General features: G+C 36.7%; 1 protein-coding gene across 7 annotated transcripts in view; it reads left to right on the top strand.

Moving 5' to 3' along the window:
• The window catches only part of fam13b (family with sequence similarity 13 member B), a 128,937-nt gene that overhangs the window by 6,966 nt on the left and 103,570 nt on the right, over positions 1–18,401 (top strand). For 3 of the 7 annotated variants that reach the window (XM_028812965.2, XM_028812964.2, XM_028812961.2), the window contains exon 1: positions 3,681–3,966. The exons of 1 other annotated variant lie outside the window; for it this stretch is intronic. The gene's annotated coding sequence lies outside the window, so the exon portion shown is untranslated. Of the gene's footprint in view, positions 1–3,679; positions 3,967–18,401 lie in introns of those variants that run through there. 3 more of the 7 variants (XM_028812963.2, XM_028812967.2, XM_028812966.2) reach the window with 3 other exon arrangements.

Here is an 18,401-nt window from a genome sequence, read left to right as displayed (position 1 = left end):
CAAAATCATCTTAGCCTATTATCTAAGACTTTACTAGTTAGACATGCTACCTTCCTTCTAATGTCTTCATTTTCTCTCTCTGTCTCTTAGACATAATATTACACATCCATGTCAGCATTCTCATTTGTGTTTTTCATCAGCCGTCCCTTGTGTCTCCTCATTGTCCATGCTTCAGATCCATACAGCACCATAGATCAATGACAATTTCTTGTCACACCACACACCACTTATTCCACCCAGATTTGAATATTTATTTTACATCCTCATCACATCCTGTACATGCTGTTATAATGGCACCCACTTATTTCACTGCAGTGCCTGATTTCTAAATAATAATAATTTGTTGGTTCTTTTTATTTCTAACCATTATTTCGGCATACCCTATATTTATTTATTTTCCTTTTGTCTCAAGCCTACTCTGCCATCTAATGACATACTGTATGTTGTGTGGAAGCACACTGGCTTATAGAAAATACTGCAAAAAACTTAAGACGTCCTGGTGACATGTCTGCAAGTCTTGTTTCTGCAGCCTTACAAGATGGCTTGTGAACCAAATGCAAGGCCCAACGCAGATAGCAAGGTTAGAACCAAGAAGGGCCCCCAGGTAGAAATACAGTTAGTTCCTACATCCCTCTAAATGCCTCTAGGTTAGACCATAGTTCCATGAATGTATAGGATTTTTTTGTGGCAAAATGATGTGTTCTTTATAGGAAATTGCTTTATTACACACTGTGCGATTTACCTCAGTATCAATAAATATTCATGACTACCAGTTCTAGGGTGCTGAGCAGCAAATATCCTTTCGTATAGTGGATTCAAAAAGTATTCAGACCCCTTCACTTTCTGCAAACTTTACTGTGTTGTAGGCTTAATTTTAAGTGGAGAAATTTGCCATTTTTGTCCATCAATCCATACTCGATAACCCATAATGACATGTTTTCAGAAATGTTTGCATATTTATTAAAAATCAAAAACTGAAATCTCTTATTCATAGACTTATTCAAAGCCTTTGCTGTGGCACTTCATATTGTGCTCAGGTGCATCCTGTTTGCTGTAATTATACTTGAGATGTGTCTAGAACTTGACTGGAGTCCACCTATGGCAAACTGAATCAATCGGATATCGTTTAGAAAAGCACACACCTGTGTATATAAGGTCCCACAATTTACACTGCATGCCAGGACAAATGCCAAGCCATAAAGTTCAAGGAACTCTCAGTAGACCCCGACAATTAAAGTTGCGGAGAAGCAAGGATATAAAACAATTTTTAAACCTTGGAGTGTTCACAGGAGCACAGTGGCCTCAATAATTGTGAAACAGAAGAAGTTTGGAACCACCAGAACTCTTCCTAGAGTTAGCTGTTTGGCCAAACTTAGTAACCAGGCAAGAAAGGCCTTGGTCAGTGAGGTGACCAAGAATCCAATTGTCACTCTAGGAGATCTTTAGAAGCCCTCTGCTGAGATGGGGAAACCTGTCAGAAAGAAAACCATGTCAGCAGTACTCTATCAATCAGGCATTTATTTCAGATTGGCTAGACATAATCCACTCTTGAGTAAAAGGCATTGGACAGCCTGCCTGGAGTTTATTAAATGGCATTTTAAGGACTCTGATAGCATTAGGAAATATATTATTCGGTCTGATGAGACAAAAACTGAACTCCTTGGGCAGAACCCTTATAATTTTGTCTTGTGAAGACCAAGCACTGCTAAATACCTGTCTAATACCATCCCTATGTGAGGCATGGTGGTGTAAATATCCTGGTATGAAGGTACTTCTCATCAGCAGTGACAGGGAGACTGGTCAGATTCGAGGGAAAGATGAATGCAGCGAAATACAAAAAGGTCCTTCTAGAAAACGTGCTGCAGAGTACACGCCACCTCAGACTGGGATGATGGTTCATCTTTCAGCACTACAATGACCCAAAACATACAGCCAATGCAATGGTGGAGTGACTTCAAGACAAGTATCTGACTGTCCTTGAATGGCCCAGCCAAATCTCAAACTTACACCCTTAGAACATCTGTGGAAAAACCTGATGATGGCAATTTACAGACATTTCCCATCCAGTCTAACAGAGCTTGAGAGGATCTGCCAGGAAAAATGGGATAAACTGTTTAAACCCAGCTGTGCAAAGGTTTTATAGAGCTACCCAAGAAGACATCAGTCAGTTATTGCTGCCAAAAGGGCTTCTACATAGTACTGAATTAAGGGTGTGAATACTTGTATAAGAGATTTCAGTTTTCGAACCTTTCTGAAAACAAAAGTAGCAAGCCTGTTGAAACAAGTCTGGACATGTTGTGACACGTCTCAATGTTATTCCTGCACAGTTGTGGCTCAGTGCGAGTCTATCATTCCAAGAGACAGCAAGTCAGGAGAGTCCTCGTGCAAATCAAGTAAGCTTCTTGACGACAAAGCGCCAGTTACATGTCACGTCAATCACAGGCTGCCATCTGAGAATGTGGGTTCCAGTAGCTGAACCATCCACCCTACAGTCCTGACCTGGCTCCCTCAGATTATTTCCAGTTTTGAAGAACAGTGGTTTTCAAGTGATGATGATGTCAAGGCAGTCCTGGTTTGAAAGAGTTAAAGTCATTGCAGGAAAAGTGGATGAAGTGTATTGCAAAATAAAACAAAAATTTTTTGAAAACTGTTTTCTTTCCTATTGAGGTAGATAAATTATTAAACGCCCCTCATATATATCTGCCAGGCATACAGAGAGATTTTTTTTGTTTGTTTCTATTATAATTACAGCATCACCTCTTTAAGCTATGAATTTTCCAGTATACTTAAATATTTAAATACAAATGTATTTTTTAACAGTAGTAAAAGTTTTAAGTACATAACAATAGCTGAAGAAGCGCTCCAGTTAAATTCTCAATTTTTTTTTTGTTTTTGGCGGGGATATAAATATTTATTGATTTCATGAGCACCTGTAAAAAAAAAACAAATTCCTCAGAGGACAAAATAAAGTTTTCTCTCTCTCTCGCTCTCTCTCTCTCTCTCTCTCTCTCTCTCTCTCTCTCTCTCTCTCTCTCTCTCTCTCTCTCTCTCTATATATATATATATATATATAAAATATAATTATATATATATATATATATATAAATTTATAGACATAAAGCATAACATGACTAATTTTCTGGGCGAAAGCTCGCAATATGCACTAACATGACCTTCTAAGGGAGAACAATTTTTATTTCGGTCTACCACAATCATTCATTTTCACAAAATGCGAGTGTCAAGTCTGATTGTACATTTTAATTTGTGACCCCTTTTTCTCGCTGCGTGGTTGCGGGTTTTTTAGTATCCTCTGATTTTTCTTTTCAATTATTTTTGTTTATTTGTTGTCATTTCAAACAGGCGTTGTCTCCTGCGCGCGCTTCGTCTCAGTGAGTCGCGCGAGACAAACGGCCACTAGTCGACTGAGGACTGCGCGGTCTCCTCGCCCGCCCGAGAGCTTTACTTACCGCCACCAGTAAAGACTAGAATGTTCTAGAACAACAAGCAGCATGTACATTGCTGTCTGCCATTTTCTGCAACATTATAACCCTTTCTTTTCTTTGTACGCCTAGATGCGTGCCAAAGAGTTAGATAAACCAGAAAGCGTCAAACGTTAGGAATAGCGTGAATTTGTGCGCAGGAGCGAGAGAGATAAGGGGGGGGGGACCGGATCTGGCAGCTGTTCCCGGGGTGGGTGTGAGTCCTTCAGTTGTGCTGAGCGAGCGCAGTAAACAGCAAGCTCAAAGCAGGAAGGGGAAGGAGGCAGAAAGAGAAACAAGGAGAACGCGACCCCTTTTATTATTACATCGTTTATTTAATTTCATCGGCTGCAATTTGCACACCCCCGGGTGGTGTCTGTTTACAAATTGGGGTGGGAGGGGGAAGATTTAAGGAAGCAAGGTCTCACCGGGTTTCAACACCCAGACTTTCATGGTTCCTGTTAAGGATTCCGTTGGCTTTTACTTGGTAGGTACCAGCTATTCCTCTTCTTTGCGCATGTGATTTTTTTGGTTCATTGTATTGCAGGTGCATTCATTTATTTCTTTAAATAAAATCAGTTTTTGTACTTTGAACTAAAATGCTTAGTGTGTTAATCTTTTTAACATTTTATCAGATCATTGCCTACAGAATGTGATGTTTAATTTGGCAGCTAGGCTATAAATAGCTAGTGGACACAAATAAATCGCGGTTTAATTTTTACTTTCGTTTCTGCATTGTTTTAAGTATTTCATGTTTCAAGCGGAGACTGGGCCTTGCTGAAATGCGAAGGCGAAGTGTACATAGCAACCCGGTAAAGATGATAATGATGGAGGGCGGGTGTTGCCTGGTGATAGGAATGATAGTCACTATGCCATTAGGTTGTTGTATTTTATGATTAAAGAAGCTCCTGTTCACAGTGAACAAATGAAGCCGAAGCATTCTGACATTTACGATTTTTTGATTGTGGTCAGCATAAGCTTACCCATTACTGGACTCCAGCCTATTGCCGAGGATACACCTCCATGCAGATGAGTTACAGTTCCAATATGATTATAGGGAGCAAAACCTTTTCTCTTAGAGGAATGTTAGTAATAATACATGTTAATGTAGCCCCTCGATAAAGAAGGACCCCATAAACTTCAAAAGAAACGCGTTTTCATAAAGAGTTTTTAAAAAATGAATAAAGTAATATTTTTATAAATACGCAATTGTAATTTGTAGACAGTATTGCAGCAAGGAAACGTTGTAGCTCAGCAGTTCACCTGGTGACAAATGGAAATGTGTCAGAAAAGTTTCTTACATTTTTTAGTCGATGGAATTCAGATTTGAAATGAAAGGGTATGCCTGATGAAAATACAAGAGCGTTTTCACTATCCATACACAGGTCTGCAAAATGGAACATAAAAATGTTATAAATTATGAGTACTGTAGTTGTTTTTATTTGCAATAAAATATAATTAGAATATTTGTTTACATCATGTCACATTTAAGTGCAAAATTGAAAAGAAATTTAACAAATTACACTATCATACTGACATCCCAATGTCGCTGGTACCTTATTTGCATTTTCTTGATATTTGAAAAATTCCAAATGCAAATCCAAAAAGTGAACTTTGAGACTCCTGTTGCAACCCAATTCCTTGAACTTAACTAATACATTTTTCACGATTTCCTTATAATTCGGAGCTATGTTGTTACATAAAAACTTCTTTGAATGATACCAAAAAATGTATGTCCAGGTATTCATCCCACAATGAAATTCTGCATCAGAAATCTTTTTTTTTTTTTTTTTTTTTTAATCAGGTACAGCAAAAATGCCCTCTGTCAATTTAGCTTCAGACAAACCTGCAAACTTTTGGCACAAATGCATAAAGCAGGCACCATATTGTGACAGAGATTTGACCAGCTGCTTCATTAAACTAAGCCTAATATGAAGTGGTGGTTAAACCACTTTATCTGGATCCACCAAGCTGGGTCTGGTGAAGTTTTTGGCACCAAGCTGTAGCCTTTTTCAAGCTGGCTTTTCCTTTTGAATCTAATGTAAATTCTTGGCTCTATTGACTCAATAACAGAGAAAAAATTAGAATTTTATGTACCTTGACTGTTCACATAGTAAGATACGCAGAACATCCAGGTCCCGACATAGGAACAATGGTACTGGTAACCAAGGGTTTTTTCCAAAGTAGGCATAATAATCTTTTTTTTTTTGTTTTGCCTGTTTTTTCTGTTTCTGTTTTTTAATTCAAAAACTCTTCACAAATATAGCAATAAACATCAGAACTGTTCAAATAACCTGTAGAAGCCGTACTTTGAAATAACAGTACATGTACATTCTCTACACTAATCATCATTTACAAGTACACTGATCAACTGAGTCCCACTGAGGTATATTTGCTACATTTTAGTGAAGTGTATGTCTTATTGGTGGGGTAAGGACAGAGCCAGATATGTCTCTAACTAGATTTACATGCTGTTACCTGCTGCTGACTTGTCACCATGTTTAATTTCAGCAATATTCTAACCTTTATAAAATAAAATAACTTTTGCTTTAAACATATATTTTAATTTTAGAAAACATGAAATTCACACATCATTAAAATAAAATACTAATAAGTTTTTCTATTTGTTCCTGCATTATAATTGTTAGCTAAAAATGTGTTTAGTGAAAAAAATGTTATGAGATGGATAAAAATGGTTCTCATATTTGAATTTAGCACCCAAAAATATATGAAAATCACTTAAAATAATGAACTTATCGTCTATGGGGAAGGAGTGAAAGCTTTAGATTCGTCAAAAAATTTAAATCTCAGCTTTTCGACAGATCTCGACCTTTTAGGGTTCCCTAATACCAGAACCATTGGTCTCTTGATGATGGGGGTGTGTGTGTCTGTCTGTTTGTATGTGTCTGTGTATCAGTTTCTTGTGGGCAGTCTATAGGTATAATGGCTGGACAGAAAAGTACCAAACTCAAAACTTAAGCCAGTTGTAAGATGACTATGTGCTGGTTAGTGTTTGAGTCGTGCAAGAGAAAGAGGGCACTGTAGAGGAAGCCTCAAATTCTTGTCAATTGCTAACATAATGGCCTATTTTATGATCAGAAAGATTAGCATCAGAGCGTAAATAATTACTGAAATGTTAAAGAATAGATCATGTAACTTGGTTCCTAGAGCACAATCCTACTTATGCTCATCCAAATTTTTCAGTGCATACCTGTTAGCTAAGTACATGACAAATTACTAGTATTGTAAACAAACTAATGGAACATTAGTTTTATAGCTAAGTGTATGGAGTAAAAATAAAATGTGCGCATCAGACCACATCTAGAACAAATTGTGAGCCTTTTAAGAAGTACAAAGCAGTGTTTGAAAAAATACAGAGAGGAGTTTACACGTCTCAAAAGTTGTATGTAATGTGGGAAGTATACTGTATGCAAACTGTGGCTAAGATAGGCATGAAGACTGTATTTTAATTTTATCCAGGAAATATCACTCTGACACGCTTAACACAGAGTACTTTCAGCCAACAAATTATTCACTAGAAGTGTGTCAAAAAACCCTACTGGGGCTCTTTTATACCAATGGCAATATGCCCATATAATACCTCATTGCGACTGTAGCTGGCAAGTCATAGGTTTTTCATTCTTTTTAGTTTTCTTCCTTTTTTATCATTTTAGTATGTGTTCAGACCTATCTATCTGATGAGCTTCTGCAAAAAAAAAAAAAATTCCCCCCTGGGGACAAATAAGTCTCCCTCTGTCTGTCTATCATATCTAAGTAAGGTGGATGACAGGAGTTGCCTTTAACCAAGTATTTCAGTGGGGTGGATGTGCAGAAGCTGGTTCAGATTAAATCTAAAATAATCTTAAGAACATAAGTATACTATATAGTACATAAAAGTGCAGCAAACTGCCACCTTGGACTGAAGTACACTTCTTTACTTAACAGACCAATGGAGTGCCACCTTTTCAGCCTTAAACACAGATTTCATTGGACACTTGAGCAGCTTTTGGAAGCCCCAAATCAGTCGGCAAAGCAGAGCAGCAGTCTTTCCATTCATTTGCTTTATTAACACATTTATTTTTTACTTGTAATGGGACATAGCCTGAACAGTCATATTTGGACACAAAACAGAAGTGAATTTCTGAGGAAATGCCAGTCTATCCATTTTCTGAAACTATCGGTTTCATTTGTTGGGTCGTATAGCCCTAGAGTCTATCCAAGGAGCATTGAGCACAGGATAGGAACTAACCCTGAACAGAATGTCTGAATTTCAGGCTACACTTGGGGACACACTGAAAATCGCTATCAGAAGGCCACTTCAGACAAACAAGAAAACAACTGTTCATTGATGTTAACAGATCAATATAAATTATATATTTTAAAAGGTTCTTCCTACAGTAATGTAAATGGTAAAAAAAACCAAGTTTTTAAGATCAAATGTTAAGATACAGTCGTGAAACAGTGAGTTTAAGTATGAGACAAATGAAATATAAGGCAAAGGAGTACAGCTTTCCAAGTAAGATGCATTTTTCCCCTCATCCTAAAATGTAACAAAATCTAAACTGACATAAAGTTGAAGTGGGTTTTTTCACCTTGTAAGTTTGTGGTGTCATAACTGCACCTCTGTTTTATTAGTAGGGTGATAAAATATATTTCTTCTATTTTCTCTTTTGTGTTCCCTTTTTATAGCAGTTTTCTCCCCTAGACCAATGACTTGCATGATCTGATCGATTACTTAATGGCATGTGTTAGTAGTGATTGCTAGTTCTTAATAAATGTTTCCTGCCATCCGTATTTAGTGTTACAAGGGTATAGCTATCATTGTAGGTAAACCATAATGACAGAGGAGTAGGTTTAATTTGGTGATGTTATATGTGCTAACCATATCTGTTGAAGTTTTCTAGATAATATGGTTTTCTCAAATATTCCATGTTTTCTTTTAATGTATAGCTAACAAACTAAATTTCAAAGATGAAAAATAATATGAACAAATATTCCATGAAGGCATCATCGTGTAACTGGTAGTGTTGCTAAATGACTTGGGACTTGAGTTTGATTCCCAGCCTTGTTGCTGTCTGTTTGGAGTTATCAGTGTGTAGTCTCGTTTTTTCTTATATTCTTAAGAACATGGATGGTTACGTGACAGCTTGAAATTGTCGTGGTTTTAGTTTACCTGTTCCCTGTAGTGAACTGCTGTATGGCATTAACCCCAAGAGTGATTCAAGTTTGGATTTCTTTGAAAATCTGGTTAAACCTGAGTCATGTACTAGTGAACAAATGAAAATCCATAAAGGCAATTTTAGAATGAACTGAAACTGAAACACTGCTCAAATCAAGTAAAAATGTTGACAGTATGAATTGGTCATCAGATGCTCACACAAATAGTGTAACTGATTCATGTAGCACTATATGACCAAACCGGTGTGATATGCCCAATGAATTCAGTCACATGAAGGTTCACCATGGTGCGGCAGTAGCAACATGACAAAATAATTGCTATGAAGTGCTACCACAATGCAGCAACAATCATTATGCATGTCAGGGTAAATGTGGAAGTCACTAAGCTTTGCACTGTGGCTGCCTACAGTAACGCAAGGGGTGTGCAAGTCAGCATATTAAGGACATTCTACCCTCTCATGTGTAAAAAACAAAAGTATAAGAAAATAATGCAAAGAAACACACTTCTACTGTTCTTATTGCAATATTGGGTTTTGCATTGGTGACTGTTTCAAAACATATCCCACAAAGGGCATGTACTAAATTTGCATCCATACAACAGTGGACACTAGACATACCCCTTTCTGCTGTATTTATGTTGAAGTTTTGCTATTTAAATGTTTCTGTTACATGTACTAACATTTGTTTTATTTGGGGGGAAAGAAGTGAACATTTTTGGCTTGTTTTTCCTGAGGTAAAAATAACACTAAGGAGGTTAACTGGTTTCTTATTTGGAAGTGTATTTACAAGATTTTCAGAATCTAATGTTATGTGGACATGGTGAACATGTTCTTGGAGACGTTAATGTCTGTGAGCTTAGTCTTTTAAGAACATCATAAAATTTTGCTGCTAATCATTTATTGCTGGTCAAATAATTTTATAGTATTCTCATAATATTATCCGTACCTTTTTAACATTGTAATTTTAAATATTTAGGTCTTTGATTAGGTGTTATTTTGCAAAGAATAACAATATAAATGTATTTTGTCTATGGGAAATTTTTAGTTTTGGTGAGTAAATAATTTGTTTGCAGTTAAGTCTTGGTTACTCATTTTTTTCCCTCTTTTTTACTAGTATATTGGACATATCATCATGATTCTGTTCTTTTAGAGGTATTCAATGTGTGATTGAGATTGCAAAATGCTTAATTTGTTTTTTCTCAAATTTTGATTTCTGTACAAAAATGTACAACGGCTCTCCAAAATTTGGAGACCACAGTATTTGTTAATGATCTTTAATATTTATTAAGCTATAGTTGCATAGTGTTTTATGTTAATTCTTATGTTTATTGGTAATGCATGGAGTAGTCACAGGCACTATGTTGTAAAGAGCGATATATAAACACACCATGAAACATGGCACCAAAATAATTTGGCTATATGGTACACCCAAAAAAAGGATCACTACCAGTCTAACACTTTAAATTGTATTTACTAACTTAAGTGTTTGCATATCTGAATGCTGTGTTTACCACATTAAACTTGTATTTATAATTGATTTTGTTTTGGTGTTTTTAGTTTCAAATGTAATTCAACTTGTAGTTTTATGTATGTGTTTTTTGACCAGTTATACCAATTAAGGTGAGCAAAAATATATTTTAATTTTATATAAAGCATTTTTAATTCAGTTTTTTAGTGTTTGGGTTTTAAAGTTTTGTTAAAGTAAAAAGCTTTACCTGCTTTTGAAAATTATGAAAAAATGTAAAATGATTTAGAAGTTTGTAAACATGACTTGAAAAGCTAGTGCCTGAATGTTTTTACACATTGTCTTAAGCAGTCTATGTGTGTGGGTGTGATAAAGGGCTCGGCAAGAATCTGAGATACCACTAAAATGTAGAAAGTTGTAATTAAAAGTATTTTTCTTAATGGGTAAATCATGATTAAGCACTGGGACAAAATAAGCAGTCATTTTCATCATCTGTAACCTGAGACTATTCAATATACTCCCTTTTCACAATGTTGGAGCATGTAATATAATATTATCCATTCTTAAACTCATTTTTTACAAAAACAATGAAAAGGAAATATGTCTTCTAAGCTATAATTAAGTCTTAGTACTTTCGGTTTTCCTTACCTGTATCTAGTTTGAATTATGTAATGTGAAACTTGTGGTTTTGTCTGAAATTGTATTATCATCATTAAAATTTTTGGCATGAAAATTCCGGTGGGGCCATAGCATAATTTTCCTTTATTGTAACTTACCTAAATAATATCTGTTTCTCTTTTACTTATGACTAGCAAGATGTGCAAGTTCACATACCATGTGCATCAGAAAAAAATTACACAATGGGATTCTCATTACGATATCCTCTAACATTGTCATTATCTGACAAATGCAGAAATATAGATTTAAATGTTATTCACCAAGAGCCTCTCATCCAACCAGTACCAGGGAAGTATATTGCCTATGTACTGACTACATTGAAAGTAGTTTAAAAACAAATGATTTTGAGGTGGAAAAGTCCCCAAACACTTGAAAAACAATTGAAAATACTATTTTCTAAATACCTGTTAAAACTGGCACTGTGTTACTAATTTTTTTTTCTACATTGTGGAAGGAACATATGTTGAAGAGTCATTGGTGGCTTTTTTTTTTTTTTTTTTTGGTGGCTATTGGGCAGTTCTTTTCAACAGTGGTTGAAGATCAATGTGCCACTCAACCCCATCAGTAAAATGACTTGTGCTAGATGGATTCCTGATATTGGACTGCGTACTATTTTTATTCTTCCCTTTCATCAATTCTAACATTAAGGAAGAAAATGATATGGAAATTTGGCTTGTACTGCATAGATTTAACTGGGTAAATGTGAGATTTTATCAAAAAAAGTGGGTGAAGCCTTCAAGCTGCATTGTTAAACTAGAAGGTTCCAATTGCACATGCGCACACATATACTCAAGTCTATCAAGAGTTAACCTAGAACACTTCAGGGTGAAATGTATTTTCCCATCAGCTGGAAACAGACTTGTGTCACCTGGCATAAAGACAATTTTACTTAGTACCAAAATTAAAATTTTTCTAAATAAGAATACCATAATCCCTCCTCCATCGCGGGGGTTGCGTTCCAGAGCCACCCGCGAAGTAGAAACCATATGTTTATATGGTTATTTTTATATTGTCATGCTTGGGTCACAGATTTGCGCAGAAACACAGGAGGTTGTAGAGAGACGGGAACGTTATTCAAACACTGCAAACAAACATTTGTCTCTTTTTCAAAAGTTTAAACTGTGCTCCATGACAAGACAGAGATGACAGTTCCGTCTCACAATTAAAAGAATGCAAACATATTTTCCTCTTCAAAGGAGTGCGTGTCAGGAGCAGAGTCTGTCAGAAAGACAGAGGAAAGCAAACAAATCAATAGGGCTGTTTGCTTTTAAGCATGCGAAGCACCGTGGCACAAAGCTGTAAAGCTGTTGAAAGCGGCAGCTCACACCCCCTCCGTCAGGAGCAGGGGGAGAGAGAGAGCGAGAGAGACAGAGTTTGTTTTTCAGTCAAAAATCAATACGTGCCCTTCGAGCTTTTAAGTATGCGAAGCACCATGCAGCATGAAGATAATCTTTCAGCATTTTTAGACAAGCGTCCTTATCGTCTAGGTGTGCGAACAGCCCCCCTGCTCAATCCCCATACGTCAGGATCACAGTGCAAGAGAGAGAAAAGTAAGAAATCTAGCTTCTCAGCCATCTGCCAATAGCGTCCCTTGTATGAAATCAACTGGGCAAACCAACTGAGGAAGCATGTACCAGAAATTAAAAGACCCATTGTCCGCAGAAATCTGCGAACCAGCAAAAAATCCGCGATATATATTTAAATATGCTTACATATAAAATCCGCGATGGAGTGAAGCCGCAAAAGGCGAAGCGCGATATAGCGAGGGATTACTGTAAATGAAGCATATGATGGTACTGGTTTAATGCATAGATTTGCTGCAGCCGATTATTGGCCTAATTTGATACCTCTGCCAATGTTTATAGTACCCATTGGTTATCTGTCATGTCTTATAAATAGTTTTGTTTCCACCATCTCACAATGGCAAGTTGTTGGCAGCAGTGTTGGGGAACATTACTTTTAAAAATAACTTGCAGGTTGTTCCATTACTCATTACTTACAAAAAGTGTAGCTAAATATGTTATTGCTAAAAATTTAAAATGTGATGTGTTACAAATAGAATTGTCAAAAGTATCAAAATAGTAATAAATATTTAACATTTTAAAATTTTGTACTTATTTTTAATGGTTTTTATTCTACTTTATAAATTAAAAATGCACTTCTTGCTTGCCCTGGCTTTTGACATTTGAGGCTTGTGGGTTGTTTAACGGTATGGCTAGAGTTACCAGACCGTTTCCACATACTGTAGGATTTTTTGATCAATTAATAACCAATAAGACACCCACCCCAGGACAGCAAATTAATGCTGTGAATAGGGTGTTGAATCTGTTTCATGTTCCAGCAGGTGTGCCAGAAATATAAAGAGCTCTATACAATTTATGAACAAGGTACATAAAATGGCGAAAGTCTAAATTAACATTTTCACTTTGGCTGAAGACTTGCTGTCACAAATAACCCAGATACACTTGTTGAAATAAGCAAAATAATACATGGTGGATGTATTAGATGGATATATGCAAATAAATATATATAATATAATGGAAGTTTAGTTTGCCCTTTTGTCTCCTGTAGAAAAAAAACTTATCAATTCTGTCTCTTGGCTTATTGGAAAAGGCACACGACTTACAAATTCTGAATGTTCATGAGGTTAAGATGGATAAGTTCTCTGGCTGGTTATTAAGTTTCTATTGCTGGCAAGTGGTGTTCATTTGCTCACAGCAGCTAGCTTTAGCCCTGGCTCAGGGGCCAAACCACACCACACAGTTCTCTATCTCTTTATTTGTATGTGTGTGTGTGTGTGCGCGTGATTGCATGCGTGTCTGAGTCAGGTGCTGCTTTGCTCTTTCCTTTTGAATTTAGGGTGAGAAACTTATAATAACCAGAACTACTTATTATCTTTAGTTACAGTCGACACCAATACCATAGTACATATCTGTCTTTGTCCAATCTATTAAATGGTAGTTAATAGTTCTCGGAATCAAAGTATACTTATGGTTTGAGGTGAGCGATACTTGGTTTCCTTTCCATGTGTCTGGAGAAAGCTGACCAGGAAAGATTTTTTTTTTCTTTTTCCAGCTCAGGAGGTCTTCTCACTGTTGATTCTCTTGATTTTTAAATTCGCACCACAAAATTTGCTGTTGTACCACATTTCATGCAATTTTAAAATTAAATTTCATCGTATTTACTATAAAATATAAGGTGCTGTAACTTTTCAGTGGTCAATTGCATAAACAGCGACGCTATATTTCTCTTTGTTTTCATATACTTCCATCTGTGCTTCAGATTGTGTATTTAGTATGCTAGGGCTCATTTACAGCAAGTTGAAATGCTAGTCTTTCTTGCAAACAAAAGTGGAAGTTACAAACACATACTGTAATTTATTTAGGCAAAAATGCAATGTGCACTGTTTGCATTTGTGCAAAGTCTAAGTGTGTTTTGTATGTGTGTTAGTTTTCTAAACAATTGTTTACAAAAAACCACATTAATGTTCTTTTTTTACTTGTTGTTTTAACATGTATCTTATTCAATTAACATTTTAATGATTTCTGTAACATTTCACTGTTCTACCTCAGTAACATTATTTTTTGTTTTCATCAATGTAAAAAAAACTTGCAAAGATGTGTACATCGTGTCATTTTATTGTTTACAGAACTTTACACTTACCTTTTAAAAAAAGATTACAATACAAAACTATTTGTATTTGATGACTAAATCAATTTCCAGATTTAAATTTAACCCTCTGCATGTGTACAATGAAGTGTATATTACTTTTCTTCAGTTCTCTTCACTTGATTACACGCAATACACATGCTTAACCTCCTCCTCACTGGCTGTCACCAGATGGCAGGAGTACATGTGTGCAAGAAGTTATTCAAAGATCAGTTGGCAATGTCTTTATGGAAAAAGGCAAAAGGTAAATGTTATCGTGTACATGCGAAATTGTTTTTGCCAGCAGATAACTGTCAGTTATGCTCTTTGTTGGAAGTATTAGAATTTTGTCTATACTGTATATAGAGAATATGTTAGAAAATAAAGAATAGGTCAATAGGCTAGAGCAGTTCTCAACTAAAATGGGTCGCAGGTTGTCATCATTGAGTGGTGTGAGCTATTTATCCTTGTTTGTATCTGCGCAATTTTCACGAATGGGCAAGGGACCCACAACCCCCACTTTCTTCCAAACACTATTCATGCTTGATTCTCCAAGGGGGATGTTATAACATTTATGCTAGATTCATCAAACGGGACCACCCGACTTGTGGGTAATTAATAAATTTAAACGGGTAAAACTGGGTTGCAAGACGGTAAAGGTTGAGAAATGCCTGGCTAGTGGTTGTTTCAGGTATGTTAAGTCAAGGTAACAAGGCCTCATGTGGCAGACTGTGACAGAGCCTGCAGTTTAGCACAGCTAACACACTACTTCTTTGCAATGCAAACTGAAATCTGTATTGCTCTCTTACTGTAACAGTATATTGGAGACTTTGTTGTTCTTACTGGATATTTTTATCCTTTAATAGAGAGGAAACTTGAGCCTGTGTTGACAATTGAGATACTGTAAAACAACTACTTTAGCCTTCGGGGCTGACAACAATGATACACTTGTACATTGGCTAGTTTTTGTAACAGGTTTGCTCATTTGAACAGTGTTTCACCACTTTCACTCTCTTAGATATAGGGCTACAGAACAACAAATTGCCACCAATCTGGTAAATCCTGGTTATGGAACTAATGCCGCAAAGCTCTGACAGAGCTGCCATTTCATTGCCACGAGCATGTTTCCCTTTAAGTTTTGTAAGGAAAGCTAAAACACCAGGACCAAGCTTTTCACCCAGAAAAGTAATCAAGATGGTGTTAACACTAGAATTACCAGAGCCTACGAAAAAACTCGTATATCCGGCCCACCTTAAATCGCTTCTTAAAACCTTTCTCACCTCTCCGCCAGCGTCTTTTGTCATCTAAATGTACTGATAAAGACATGCTGCCAGCAGCCGGCTATTCCATCCCCCCAACGACTTAGAACGTAAACAGGCTTTTCCCAGCTCTTGCCTTGATTGATTACCTGGGATTGAAGTGGAGTTTTAGAGTCGAAATAATAAGATTGTTATTTGAAACACACGCATTTCATATGTGTTGCATTTCTACAGTAATCTGTGTAAACACATTGTTAAAACAGAAACGTGTTATATATTCTAGTAGCAATTGACAAAATGTAGGCATAAACTATATAATGTATGAAGCCTGAAGTCCAAATATCAAAGAAACACTTTCACAAAAGGTACAAAAAAAAGCCACCGCCAAAAAAAACCCGCCTTAGTATGAGACATTGATATGACTTAACTATCACTGCTTCCGTGGCGCAACAGTATCAGTCGCTGACTGGGAATCAGAAGGTCATGAGTTCGATCCTATACAACTCTCATTTGAGAAGTGTTCTTATTTTCACTATTTTAGAATAAAAAGATACATTTCATTTCAGTCTGTAACAGCTGGTGTAATTTATGATATTTGTAAAGGTTACCTTTATTTTTTTAAAATTCACTTTTCATTGTCTCAGTCGCGTTCAGGATCCATCCCTACCGCCCCCCACCTGACACTGCTGTTGTTACATAAAGACGCGCTATAGTTCTGCAGTGTATCACGATACATACGACCGTGTGTTTTTTTCCCCCAGTATTGCCAGTCCCCACGTGTTGCTGTATGCTGTTTCTTTTGTACTCCAGGACATGCAGAGGAAAGCATAGTAAAGAGCAGTAACTTCAGCGCTATATGCAATCATCAGACACTCCCCATCTGATACTACTGTTTCCACATAAAGACACGCTAAAGCCCTGCAGTGTACTTGTGACTGCATTGTCGTAACAATGCTTGCGAACTGAAGTGTCTGCATGCACTTTTCTTGGCATTATACGTGTATTTTTTGAGCATGCCCATGTAGCTCAAACACAGGAACATCTGTTGATGTAAAAGTATAACAAAACAAGTGCACTTTTATTCAAGACTATAACCGAAGAAAAAAGAAAGCAAGTTACAGTATGGCGGTTGATATGACAGCTTGCATGGTGGAATGCTAAGAACTGCTGATTTCCATTCTGTGCTATATAACTTAACATTTGAATCTGATGATTGCATATAGCGCTGTCTTGTTTAGTGTACCCAAGAACATGCAGGTGGCCAGTTGCTGAGTGCTACAACGCACATTTTAAAAAAAAGAAAGAGACAAATATATGTGACGTTTTGAAGAAATCATTTTATGACGCGAATAGTACCAATCAGAAAACATCGTCGAAGTAATGCAATATTATTTGAAAACGAACAGCGTCAGGTTGGGTGTGAAGTTATACTGGCGCTGTTTGAGTCAGATCAGAAGCTGAATAAGCTGAACAAGCTCCTGTTCTGACTCTAAGTAAAAAAGCATGAATTAATAAACAGAAATAACCGCGATCGATATCACCAAGTGTGATCAAGAGTACTGGTTCGATCCCCACTCACTCCTATATTTGCCGTTTTCAGTAGTAAGCTGCTCTTTTGTTAATATTATACAGTACACACATGCACTTGATTTGTGTCTGTACTTGCGCTGTTACTTAGAGAGTCAGATCGGGGGGAGGGGTGATGTTAGAGCGGGTGTGCTTATTCAGTGCTTTTTCTTTCAGTACATGTGCCTTCCCTGTTTATTTGTATATCTCTGCCTGTCTGTCTCTGTATTACGCAGTGCTCTGTCTGTCTGTGTGTTATGGATCTTGAAAAAAAAAAAGTTATAAGGACGGTTTGCTGACTTGGAGCACTACTACCTTACTGTGCCACAGAGACGCGAGTTCGATTCCCAGCTTTGAAGAAAGTGTTTTTTTTTTTCCTCAAATGGACATTGAATTTATAAATTGGTATGCACTGTAAATCGTTAACTTTAAAATGTCAATCGCGGTTATTTCTGTTGATTAATTCATGCTTTTTTACTTAGAGTCAGAACAGGAGCTTATTCAGCTTCTGATCTGACTCAAACAGCGCCAGTATAACTTCACACCCAACCTGACGCTGTTCGTTTTCAAATAATATTGCATTACTTCGACGATGTTTTCTGATTGGTACTATTCGCGTCATAAAATGATTTCTTCAAAACGTCACATATATTTGTCTCTTTTTTTGTAAAATGTGCGTTGTAGCACTCAGCAACTGGCCACCTGCATGTTCTTGCGCACACTAAATAAGCGCTATATGCAATCATCAGATTCAAATGTTAAGTTATATAGCACAGAATGGAAATCAGCAGTTCTTAGCATTCCACCTACTGTAACTTGCTTTCTTTTTTCTTCGGTTATAGTCTTGAATAAAAGTGCACTTGTTTTGTTATACTTTTACATCAACATATGTTCCTGTGTTTGAGCTACATGGGCATGCTCAAAAAATACACGTATAATGCCACGAAAAGTGCATGCAGACACTTCAGTTCGCAAGCATTGGTACGACAATGCAGTCACAAGTACACTGCAGAGCTTTAGCGCGTCTTTATGTGAAAACAGCATCAGATGGGGAGTGTCTGATGATTGCATATAGCGCTGAAGTTACTGCTCTTTACTATGCTTTCCTCTGCATGTCCTGGAGTACAAA

The sequence above is a fragment of the Erpetoichthys calabaricus genome, chromosome 11 (assembly GCF_900747795.2).
Source record: "Erpetoichthys calabaricus chromosome 11, fErpCal1.3, whole genome shotgun sequence".
Taxonomy (NCBI): Eukaryota; Metazoa; Chordata; class Cladistia; order Polypteriformes; family Polypteridae; genus Erpetoichthys; species Erpetoichthys calabaricus.
The sequence above is the reverse complement of the archived record's forward strand: the minus strand, read 5'-3'. Positions and strand labels throughout refer to the sequence as shown.